This window comes from Pan troglodytes, chromosome 2, assembly GCF_028858775.2.
Source record: "Pan troglodytes isolate AG18354 chromosome 2, NHGRI_mPanTro3-v2.0_pri, whole genome shotgun sequence".
Lineage (NCBI taxonomy): Eukaryota > Metazoa > Chordata > Mammalia > Primates > Hominidae > Pan > Pan troglodytes.
In genome coordinates this window covers 51,181,577-51,194,429 of record NC_086015.1, presented here as the reverse complement: position 1 = coordinate 51,194,429, position 12,853 = coordinate 51,181,577, and the positions used below count along the sequence as shown (strand labels likewise).

Sequence of the window (12,853 nt, the reverse complement as noted above, 5' to 3'; positions counted from 1 at the left end):
ACTGCCTCAGCCTCCTGAGTAGCTGGGATTACAGGCGTGCACCACCACGCCTGGCTAATTTTTGTATTTTTAGTAGAGATGGGGTTTCACCATGTTGGTCAGGCTGGTCTCAAACTCCTGACCTCGTGATTCACCAGCCTTGGCCTCCCAAAGTGCTAGGATTACAGGTGTGAGCCACTGGGCCCAACCCGGTAAAATTTTTAGGGTCCCAGTAATCTGGGACATTTCCTCCAAAATAAAAAACAAATTATTGCATCTTCCACTTTCTACCACCAAGTAGAAAGCACCAGACATTGTCATAAACACTCAATATGCTCACTCTTTTTAACTTCAGCTACTCTAATAGGTGTGTAGTGGTATTTGTTCTGATTTAAATTTGCATTTCCTCTATGACTAATGATGTTGAGTATCTTTTTGTTTGCCATCAGTGCATCTTTGGTGAAGTTACTGTTCAAATCTTTTACCCATTGCAATGGACTGTTTGTGTCCCCTCAAAATTCATATGTTGACATCCTAATCCCCAAAGTGATAGTATTAGGAAGTAGGGCCTTTGGGAGGTATTTGGGTCATGAGGGTGGAGCCCTTGTGAATGGGATTAGTACCCTTCCTTTAAAAAGGAACCCTTATAAAAGACTACACATTGGGTGCAGTGTATACGGTCTGGGTGACGGGTGCACCAAAATCTCACAAATCACCACTAAAGAACTTACTCATGTAATCAAACACCACCTGTTTCCCAATAAACTATGGAAATACATTTTTTTAAGTTAGAAAATAAATAAAAAATAAAAAGGAACCCCAAGCCAGGTGCAGTGGCTCACACCTAGAATCCTGGCACTTTGGGAGGTTGAAGTGGGAGGACTGCTGGAGGCTGCAGTTCAAGACCAGCCTGGGCAACATAGTAAGACCCCATCTCTATTATTAAAAAAAAAGAGGCCGGGCGTGGTGGCTCACACCTGTAATCCCAGCACTTTGGGAGGCTGAGGTGGGCGGATTACGAGGTCAGGAGATCAAGACCATCCTGGCTAGCACAGTGAAACCCCATCTCTACTAAAAAATAGAAACAATTAGCCAGGCATGGTGGCAGGCGCCTGTAGTCCCAACTACTTGGGAGGCTGAGGCAGGAGAATGGCGTGAACCCAGGAGGCAGAGATTGCAGTGAGCCAAGATCATGCCACTGCACTCCAGCCTGGGCGACAGAGCGAGACTCCGTCTCAAAAAAAAAAAAAAAGAAAAGGGGGCTGGGCTCAGTGGCTTATGCCTGTAATCCCAGCACTTTGGGAGGCTGAGGCAAGCGGATCACCTGAGGTCAGGAGTTCAAGACCAGCCTGACCAACATGGTGAAACCCCCTCTCTACCAAAAATACAAAAATTAGCCGGGCATGGTGGTGTGCACCTGTAATCCCAGCTACTTGGGAGGCTGAGGCAGGAGGATCGCTTGAACCTGGGAGGCGGAGTTTGCAGTCAGCCGAGATCGTGCCACTGCACTCCAGCCTGGGTGACAGAGCGAGAGTCCATCTCAAAAAAAATAATAATAAGAAGAAAGGGATCCCAGAGAGTGTCTGTTTCTGCCATATGAGATACAGTGAGAACATAGTAGTCTGCAATCAGAAGAGGGCCCTCACCAGAACATGAACATGCTGGCACCAAAATCTCAGACTTCCTAGCCTCCATAGCTATGAGAAATAAATTTCTGTTGTTTAAGCCACCCAGTCTATGGTAATTTGTCATAGCAGCCTGAACCAACTAAGAGTTGTGTGAACATATTTGTAATAGCTGCTTGGAAGTATTTGTATGCTAGGCCAGGTGTGGGGGCTCCCGCCTATAATCCCTGCACTTTGGGAGGCTGAGGTGGGTGGATCACTTGAGGCCAGGAGTTCAAGACCAGCTTGGCCAATATGGCGAAACCCCATTTCTGCTAAAAATACAAAAATTAGCTGGGAGTGGTGGCGCATACCTGTAATCCCAGCTACCTGGGGGGCTGAGGCACGAGATTCATTTGAACACAGGAGGTGGAGGTTGCAGTGAGCTGAGATTGTGCCACTGCACTGCAGCCCAGGAAACAGTGCAAGATGCTCTCAAAAAAAAAAATAAATAAATAAAAGGCCCGGCGCGGTGGCTCACGCCTGTAATCCCAGCACTTTGGGAGGCTGAGGTGGGCGGATCTCAAGGTCAGGGGTTCAAGAACAGCCTGACCAACATGGTGAAACCCCCGTCTCTACTAAAAATACCAAAATTAGCCGGATGTGATGGTGTGCACCTGTAATCCCAGCTACTCAGGAGGCTGAGGCAGAATTGCTTGAACCCAGGAAGCGGAGGTTGGCAGTGAGCTGAGATTGCACCTTTGCACTCCAGCCTAGGCGACAGAGTGAGACTCCATCTCAAAAACAAACAAACAAAAAAAAGTATTTGTTTGTCTACTAAAGTCAACATCTGGGCTCTTCAAAGGCAGTTTCTATTACCTGTTTTGTTTTCTCCTGTGTATGGATCACACTTTCATGTTTTTTGCTCATCTTGTAACTTCGTGTTAAAAAGTGGACATTTTAAATAATATATTGTAAGGCCGGGCATGGTGGCTCACGCCTGTAATCCCAGCACTTTGGGAGGCCGAGGCGGGCAGATCACGAGGTCAGGAGTTTGAGACCAGCCTGGCCAACATGGTGAAACCCCATCTCTACTAAAAATACAAAAATTAGCCAGACAGAGGTGGGAGTTGTAGCTGATGTGAGTCAGGGAACCAAGTTCCAGCCCAACTTGGTCTTCTTCATACCCTGTTCCATGATTATGACTTGATAAAAGAAAAAGAAAAATATAAATCTTTTTTTTTTTTTTTTTTTGACAGAGGAGGCTGAGGCAGGAGAATTGCTTAAACCTGGGAGGTGGAGGTTGCAGTGAGCCGAGATCATGCCACTGCACTAAGTCTGGGTGACAGAGCAAGACTCTGTCTCGGAAAATAATAATAACAATAATAATATATTGTAGCAAGTCCATGTCCTGATCTCTATTCTCACTCTCTCCCACCCACCACCCTCCCCTCTAGACTTTTGCTGTTGTTTCCTTGTTTTCTTCTGTTAACCAAAAGGAAAAAAACTGAGGAAAAATTAACTAAGTACAGAGTCTGTTTGGGCCAAGTTAATGGACTACAACCCAGGAGCATAGATTCAAGTTGCCCTGAATATACGCTCTGATTAACAGCAGTTATAAGTGGGTTTTTAAAGGAATATAGAAGAGGCAATTTCTAAGTTGCTTATCAAGAATTTATGTTAGGGCCGGTCATGGTGGCTCACCTCTGGAATCTCAGCACTTTTGGAGGCTAAGGTGGACAGATTACCTGAGGTCAGGAGTTTGAGACCAGCCTGGCCAACATGGTGAAACCCGGTCTCTACCAAAAATACAAAAACTACTGGGGCATGGTAGCATGTGCCTGTAATCCCAGCTACTCAGGAGGCTGAGGCAGAAGAATTGCTTGAACCCGGGAGGCGGAGGTTGCAGTGAGCCGAGAACGCAACACTGTACTCCAACCTGGGCAACAGGATGAGACTCTTGTCTCAAAAAAAAATAAAAAAAGAATTTATGTTAAAGTAATATAAGCTATTGATTGGCTGTACATTGTTCTTTATATCACAAATTCCAGGAACAGGAAGATAATGGCTGAGGCTGGGCATAGTGGCTCACACCTGTATTTTCAGCACTTTGGGAGGCTGAGGCAGGTGGATCACTTGAGCCCAGGAGTTGAGACTAGCCTGGGCAACATGGGGATACCCCATCTCTACAAAAAATACAAAAATTAGGGCCGGGCACGGTGGCTCACACCTGTAACTCCAGCACCTGAGATCAGGAGTTTGAGACCAGCCAGTCCAACATGGTGAAACCCTGTCTCTCCTAAAAATACAAAAATTAGCCAGGCGTGGTGGCATGCACCTGTGGTCCCAGCTACTCAGGAGGCTGAGGCAGGAGAATTGCTTGAACCCAGGAGGTGGAGGCTGCAGTGAGCTGAGATGGTGTCACTGCACTCCAGCCTGGGCAACAGACTGAGACTCCGTCTCAGAAAAACAAAAGGAAAATTAGCCAGGTGCATGCCTGTAGTCTCAGCTACTCAGGAGGCTGAGGCAGGAGGATTGCTTGAGTCCAGGAGGTCAAGGCTGCAGTGAGCTGTGATTGCACAACTGCACTCCAGCCTAGGTGACAGAGTGAGACCCTGTCAAAAGAAAGATAAAAAAAGATAATGGGTGAGGCAGTCAGGAACCTACAGGGAAGAAAAGAAATAACAGGCCAGGCACGGTGGCTCACATCTGTAATTCCGGCACTTTGGGAGGCTGAGGTGGGAAGATCACGAGGTCAGGAGATTGAGACCATCCTGGCCAACATGGTGAAACCCCGTCTCTACTAAAATACAAATAATTAGCCGGGTGTGGTGGTGCACACCTGTAGTCCCAGCTACTAAGGAGGCTGAGGCAGGGCAATTGCTTGAACCTGGGAGGTGGAGGTTGCAGTGAGCCGAGATCACGCCACTGCACTCCAGCCTGGCAACGGAGCAAGACTCTGTCTCAAAAAAAAAAAAAAAAAAAAAAAAAGAAAGAAATAACAAAATGCCTTTAAACCATTGTCCCCAGGCATGAGTGCAGGAGTGTGTGGCTGAAGTCCCATATTCATGTGTGGTTTTTTTTTTTTTTTTTTTTTTGAGACAGGATCTGTCTCTGTTGCTCAGGCTGGAGTGCAGTGGCGCGATGTTGGCTACTGCAACCTTTGCCTCCCCAGCTCAAGCAATCCTCCTACCTCGGCCTCCTAAGTAGCTGGGACTACAGGTGCATGCCACCATGCCTGGCTAATTTTTTTGTGTTTTTTGTAGAGATAGAGTTTTGCCATATTGCCCAGGCTGGTCTTGAACTCCTGAGCTCAAGTGATCTGCCCACCTCAGCATTCCAAAGTGCTAGGATTCCAGGTGTGAGCCATGGCGCCTGACCACTCATGTCTCTTTATGCCTGATAAGTTTTGCATACCTCATGTAGCTCAGACTGCTCTGATTTTTTTTCTCATTTCTCTCTTTTGATTGAAATCTTTCTCTTCTGAAAGCATTGATGTTCAACATTTTAGATGTATGTTTCTCCCATGTAGCTGGGAAGGCTCATTCCCAGGTAACCTTGTTCCATGTCAGAGGAAGAGAGGAGAGGTATTGTGGCTTATGAACTTAGTGATGTCTCAATGCTGAATTGATTAACAAAAAAAAGAGACAGAGCAATGGGACGTTGGTCAGGCCATCCGCTTACAAGGAAGCTGCAGAATATTGGATTCTTTCTAAGCATCTAACTATCATAATTCATTTTCTGTTGTTGACCTTAGTTATCTAAAAGTACAAAGCATAATCAGCTTAAGAATAAAAAATATGATGCAAATAAGGACAATTATTGACAAAACAACTTGAAATCCAGGTCTGAAAAGTGTTCTTATTTCTAAAAGTACCAGGCCAGGTGCAGTGGCTTATGCCTATAATTCCAGAACTTTGGGAGGCCAACGCAGGAGGATCACTTGAGGTCAGGAGTTTGAGAATAGCCTGGGTGACATAGAAAGATCCTATCTCTATAAAATAAAAATAGGCCAGGCTCAGTGGCTCACGCCTGTAATCCCAGAATTTTGGGAGGGCGAGGCAGGCGGATCACGAAGTCAGGAGATCGAGACCATTTTGGCTAACGTGGTAAAATCCCGTCTCTACTAAAAATACAAAAACAAAATTAGCCAGGCATGGTGGTAGTCGCCTATAGTCCCAGCTATTCGGGAGGCTGAGGCCGGAGAATGGCATGAACCCAGGAGGCGGAGTTTGCAGTGAGCCAAGATCGCACCACTGCATTCCAGCCTGGGTGACAGAGCAAGACTCTATCTCAAAAAAATAAATAAAAATAAATAAAATAAAAAATTAGCCAGGTGAAGTGGCATCCACCTGCAGTCCGTTACTCATGGGGCTGAGGCAGGAGGATCACTCAAGCTCAGGAATTTAAGGCTACAGTGAGCTATAATCATGACACTGCATTACAGCCTGGGTAACAGAGCCAGACTCTATCTCTAAAAAAAATTTTTTTAAACAAATAAATGTAACCAAATAAATATTTCATCTATTCCTTGTACTAGTCTGAAAAATAAGGTATTGAAGATCTCTGCTGTTGAAGATGCCCACTGAGGCAGGGCTGCCTGATATGGTTCCTTCTAACATGTTGGAAAGAGTCCCCTATTTGATGTTTTTGTATTTAAAAAATCTCCAGGTTGGAGACTGTGATCTTTGATGGTCTTATATTCTGGGAGCTCACTGTTAAAATAATCCTTAGGCTGGGTGTGTGGCTTGCACCTGTAATCCCAGCATTTTGGGAGACCGAGGCAGGTGGATTACTTGATGTCAGGAGTTTGAGACCAGCCTGGCCAATGGTGAAACTCTGTCTCTACTAAAAATACAAAAAATTAGCTGGGTGTGGTGGTGTGCGCCTGTAATCCCAGCTATTCAGGAGGCTGAGGCAGGTGAATCGCTTGAACCTGGGAGGTGCAGGTTGCAGTGAGCCAAGATCGCACTACTACATTCCAGCCTGGGTGACACAGCGACACTCCATCTGGAAAAAAAAAAAGAAAAATCCTTCATTAATCCTTAATTTTAGTGAGAAGCTTACAAGCCCTTAGCAAAAACAAAGAGTATCACCTTTAAGGAGAGCTGGTTCATAGGCTCCTTCATCCTAGGCACATGGACCTTCCCATTACTATTTCAAAGGGAGAAAGACACCTGATGTTTTCCAAACCAGGTAGAATGTAAGTCAAGCAAATGGAAGAGCCTTAAGCCAGGGAAAGTTAAAAGTTTGCATAAGCTTTGCCAATTGATTCTTTTATTATCCGATTTGTGTTTTCCACCACTCTGGAAGACTAAGGGTGGTATGTACAATGGAAATGCTGATCCATCTTATTGATTGATTGATGGAGTTTTGCTCATTCACCCAGGCTGGAGTGCAGTGGCGCCATCTCAGCTCACTGCAACCCCTGCCTTCCAGTTTCAAGTGATTCTCCTGCCTCAGCCTCCCGAGTAGCTGGGATTACAGGTGCCCGCCACCACACCCGGCTAATTTTTGTATTTTTAGTATAGATGGGGTTTCACCATGTTGGCCAGGCTGGTCTCGAACTCCTGACCTCGTGATCCGCCCGCCTCAGCTCCCTAAGGTGCTGGGATTACAGGTGTAAGCCATCGCGCCCAGCCAACCCATCCAATTTCAATCAGCTTTGATGACACAAGATAAGCTTTCTAGAGACTTTTATAATTTGTTACATTTTTTTCCCCAATCTCTTTCTTTCTTCAACCTTCTATATCCATTCAGTTTTTTTTTTTTTTTTTCCTGAGATGGAGTTTCGCTCTTGTTGCCCAGGCTGGAGTGCAATGGCACGATCTGGGCTCACCGCAACCTCTGCCTCCCAGATTCAAGCGACTCTCCTGCCTCAGCCTCCTGAGTAGCTGGGATTACAGGCATGCGCCACCATGCCTGGCTAATTTTGTATTTTTAGCAGAGACGGGGTTTCTCCATGTTGGTCAGGCTGGTCTCAAACTCCCGACCTCAGGTGATCCGTCTGCCTCAGCCTCCCGAAGTGCTGGGATTACAGGTGTGAGCCACTGCACCTGGCCTCCATTTAGTTTTATCTATCATTCTTTCTTATCCTTTCAACTTAAAATAATCTTTAGGAATCTCTAGACAAAAGTACTTTTCCTTTAAGAAAAACTACATTCTCATGCCTTCTTTATAATCTTCTTTACCAAAGACACATTTGGTTTTTAAATGCTGTGTACACAGAATTGTTTCTCTTATAGCTAGAAATTTTTTTTGTTTGTTTTTGAGACAGAGTCTTGCTCTCCCAGGCTGGAGTGCAGTGGCGCAATCTCTGCTTACTGCAGCCTCCACCTACTAGGTTCAAGCGATTCTCCTGCCTCAGCCTCCCAAGTAACTGGGATTATGGGATTACAGGCACCTGCCACCACTCCCAGCTAATTTTTTTATTTTAGTAGAGACGGGGTTTCACCATGTTGGCCAGGCTGGTCTCGAACTCCTGACCTCAGGTGATCCACCTGCCTCGGCCTCCCAAAGTGCTGGGATTACAGGCACGAGCCACCAGGCCCAGCCTAGTAGTTTTAATATATATATTTACTATAATTTTAACTTTTAGTAACCTAATTTCTAGTGAAAAACCTAGAAAGTAATTTTGAACTTTTTTTTTATCAATATTTGTAGATGAAAATTACTTCATAATTTTTTAAAGATGTTTCTTCCATTTTTATTAACAGATTGAAATATATTTAGCTTTGTTAAACCATAAAGACAACAAAGTATATAAGCTTAAGCTTAAAAGACTAAGTATCATTAATATTGATTAATATTTTATCCCAGAGCTTGGGCCACTAGCTGTAACCTGCCCTGCAGCTGGTAGGCCTAGGCAAGCCACTGTGCCTGGCCTGGTTACCTTTAGAAACACTTTTTTTTTTTTTTTGAGACAGGGTCTCGCTCTGTCACCCAGGCTGGAGTGCAGTGGCACAGTCTCGGCTCACTGCAGCCTCTGCCTCCCGGGTTCAAGCGATTATCCTGCCTTAGCCTCCCAAGAAGTAGCTGGGATTACAGGCATGCACCACCACACCTGGCTAATTTTTGTATTTTGAGTAGAGACAGGGTTTCACCATGTTGGCCAGGCTGGTCTTCAACTCCTGGTGTCAAGTGATCCACTCACCTCGGCCTCCCAAAATGTTGGGATTACAGGCGTGAGCCACCACGCCTGGCCAGAAACACTTTTCAGATACGGATTTCAGATTGTTTTGTTAATAATTGTCCTTATTTGCATAGTTTTTGCTTTTTGAGACAGGGTCTCACTCTGTTGCCCAGGCTGGAGGGCAGTGACACAATCTTGGCTCACTGCAACCTACACCTCCCAGGCTCAAGTGATCATCTGACCTCAGCTTCCCTAGTAGCTGGGGCTATAGGCGCATACTACCACACCCACCTGCCATTACACCTGGCTAATTTTTTATATTTTTTGTAGAGACAGGGTTTCTCCATGTTGCCGAGCTGGTCTCCTGGACTCAAGCGATCTGCCCGCATCGGCCTCCCAAAGTGCTGGGATTATAGGCATGAGCCACTGTACCCAGGCCGTATTTTTTATTCTTAAATTGATTATGCTTTATATTTCTAGATGTCTAAAGTCAACAACAAAAAACTAAAAGATTAAATTGATTGATATCTCAGCATTTTAACTTACTTAGAAATGACTCAGACACTTTATGATTATCTATTACATAATTTAACATAACATTACTTCAAGATACACAGTTCAAAGACATATGCATGCTATGGACATACATATGTCTTCAAAGGTCTCACCATGGTCACCTGTCCAGGTCCCAAAATATATATATATTTTTTTGAGACAGAGTGTCACTGTGTTGCTCTGGCTGGAGTCCAGTGGCATAATCTTGGATCACTGCAAACTCCACCTCCCGGGTTCAAGTGATTCTCGTGCCTCAGCCTCCCAAGTAGCTGGGATCACAGGCATGTGCCACCACACCTGGCTAACTTCGGTATTTTTAGTAGAGGGGGGTTTCGCCATGCTGGCCAGGCTGGTCTCAAACTCCTGATCTCAAGCAATCCACCCACCTTGGCCTCCCAAAGTGCTGGGATTACAGGTGTGAACCACCACTCCTGGCCTGAATCACTCTCTTATGTGTCTCAGACTGCCTCTAATCACCAGGTAGCAGTAGGGTTCTCAAGTTATCAGGGTTACCAGTTCCTTATTTATGCCTTTCTGGATAAGTAAGTGTCCCTAAAATGTTCTTTTAGTGAGGAATGCCCTGTAAGTCTGCTTTGTGTCCTAGGCAACAGTCCTGACATCTCTGCACAGTCTCTAGTCACCTAGACCAGCTGAATGGTTCAGACAGAGTCATTGTCTCATCTCTTCAGGGTAATATAATTCACCCTCATGCACTCTTTGGTTTTGAAATAACAGGAATTGGTTATTTCATTGGAATGAAAAGACAAGTCTGAATTATAAGAAATAGAAAGCAGTTGCAATTTCAAAGGCATGCTAGGTAGTTTTAGGCTATAAGAAGTGAAACCACTTGTATTAGTTCTTTCTTACATTGCTATAAATAAATACCTGAGACTAGGTAATTTATAGACAAAAGAGGCTTATTTTGCTCATGGTTCTGCAGGCTGTACAGGAAGGATGGCAGCATCTGCTTCTGAGAAGGTCTCAGGAGGCTTTTACTCATGGTGAAAGGCAAAGCAGGAGCCAGCATTTTATATGGCAGGAGCTAGACCAAGAGAGAGGGTGGGGAGGTGCTACACACTTTTAAACAACCAGATGTTGTGAGAACTCACAAGGGGGCATGGTACTAAGCAATTCATGAGAAACCATCCCCATAATCTAATCACCTCCTACCAGGCCCTACTTCTAACACTGGGGATTCGACATGAGATTTAGTGGGGACACAGACCCAAATCATATCATTCCACCCCTGGCCCCACTAAATCTCATGTCCCTCTCACATTGCAAAATACAATTATGTGTTCCCAATAGTCCCTCAGAGTCTTAACTTATTCCAGCATTAACTCAGAAGTCCAAAGACTCATCTGAGACAAGGCTAGTCCCTTCTCCCACCTCAGCCTCCCGAGTAGCTGGGACCACAGGCGTGTGCCACCATGCCCAGCTAATTTTTGCATTTTTAGTAGAGATGGGGTTTCACCATGTTGGTCAGGCTGGTCTTGAACTCCTGATCTCAGGTGATCCACCCGCCTTGGCCTCCCAAACTGCTGGGATTACAGGTGTGAGCCACTGCACCTGGCCTGGTATTTTACGTTTAATGTATTGTTAGATTTATCAGGCGTGGTGGCTCATGCCTACAGATGTGATTACAATCCTAGCCTTTTGGGAAGCTGAAGTGGGTGGATCACTTGAGCCTAGGAGTTTGATACCACCCTGGGCAACATGGCAAAATGCCATCTCTACAAAAACAAAAACAAAAGAAAAAAACAACCAACCAAATCAAACAAAACAAAACAAAAACTAGCTAGGCGTGGTGGCTTGTGCCTATAGTCCCAGCTACTCAGGAGGCCGAGGTGGGATTCCTTGAGCCCAGGAGGCAGAGGTTACAGTGAGCCATGAGACTCGCTCTGGCCTGGGTGACAGACCAAGACCCTGTCTCAAAAAAAAAACAACAAAAAAACAAGGCCGGATGCAGTGGCTCACGCCTGTAATCCCAACACTTTGGGAGGATGAGGCGGGTGGATCACTTGAAGTCAGAAGTTTGAGACCAGCCTGTCCAACATGGTGAAACCCCGTTTCTACTAGAAATACAAAATTAGCCAGGCGTGGTGGGGCATGCCTGTAATCCCTGCTACTCGGGAGGCTGGGGCAGGAGAATCACTTGAATCCAGGAGGTGGAGGTTGCAGTGAGCCGAGATCATGCCATTGCAGTCCAGCCTGGGCAACAGGAGCAAAACTCCGTCTCAAAACAAACAAACAAACAAATATAGATATATAGATAGATGTGGGGGTGGGGGAGACAGTTGGATTCAATTTGCTAAAATTGTGATTAAACATTTTGTATCTATGTTAATGAAGGACATTGGTATATAGTTTTTTTCTTATAGCATCATTTTTTTTTCTTTTTTTTTGAGACAGTTTTATTTTGTCACCCAGGCTGGAGAGCCGTGGCGCCATCAGCTCACTGTAACCTCAAACTCCTGGGCTCAAGGGATCCTCCTACCTTAGTCTCCCAAGTTGCTGGAAATATAGGTGCACACCACACACCCAGTTATTTTTCCAAATTGGCTGTATAATTTTGCATTTCCATCAGCAATGTATGAGGGTTCCACTTGCTCCAAATCCTTGTCAATATTTGGTATTTTCAGTTTTTTTTTTTTTTTTTTGAAACGGAGTCTTGCTCTGTCACCCAGGCTGGAGTGGAGTGGCATGATCTCGGCTCACTGAGACCTGTTGTTGACCAAATACACACATTGAAAAATGTAATTCAAGAGTGGGATATCAGATTCTTGGCTTATAACTAATGATCAAGATTGTACAATGAGCAATAGTCAGATTATTCCTTTCAATGGTTCTTATGGCATCTAAATTACTGATTAATCCATCAATCAATCATAAATTGTGATTAAAATTATCAAATGAATTTTCAGCATTGAAAACTGTTGTGTGAAACATGTCTAACCAGAGAAGTAACATCCTATAAACACTACTTTAGCTAAATTGTTTTAAAGTATTATAAATAAAGTGAATTTCAGAGTAAAAATAAGGTACGTTTTCTGAGCAATAATCAATAAGTTAATCAATAATTTCTTAATTTGCAAATTTGTTTCTTATTTCAGGATTTGGAATATAGTGTGAGGGTTTTTTTGTTTGTTTTTTTTTTGTTTGTTTTTAAGACGGAATCTTACTCTGTTGCCCAGGCTGGAGTGCAGTGGTGTGATCTTGGCTCACTCAACCTCTGCCTCCTGGGTTCAAGTGATTCTTCTTCCTCAGCCTCCCGACTAGCTGGGATTACCAGCGCGTGCCATGCCCGGCTAATTTTTGTATTTTTAGTAGAGACAGGGTTTTGGCATGTTGGCCAGGCTGGTCTCAAACTCCTGACCTCAGATGATTCGCCTGCCTTGGCCTCCCAAAGTGGTGGGATTATGGGCGTGAGCCACTGCGCCCGGCCTAATTTCTTAATAGATATCTAAATACATATGCATATACTTACTATGTATTTATTTATTTTTTGAGACATGGTCTTGCTCTGTTGTCCAGACTGGAGTGCAGTGGCGCGATCTTGCCTCACTGCAGCCTCCATCTCCTG

The 12,853-nt window shown here is 44.7% G+C and overlaps 1 long non-coding RNA gene across 2 annotated transcripts in view; it reads right to left on the bottom strand.

Moving 5' to 3' along the window:
* LOC129143616 (uncharacterized) overlaps positions 1 to 12,853 on the bottom strand; it is an 84,532-nt gene that overhangs the window by 62,541 nt on the left and 9,138 nt on the right. The window contains exons 3-4 of one of the 2 annotated variants that reach the window (XR_008547249.2): positions 11,768 to 11,994; positions 5,429 to 6,593 (exon numbers count right to left, since the gene is read on the bottom strand). The exons of the other annotated variant lie outside the window; for it this stretch is intronic. This is a non-coding gene — a long non-coding RNA (uncharacterized LOC129143616). Of the gene's footprint in view, positions 1 to 5,428; positions 6,594 to 11,767; positions 11,995 to 12,853 lie in introns of those variants that run through there. 2 annotated transcript variants of the gene reach the window in all.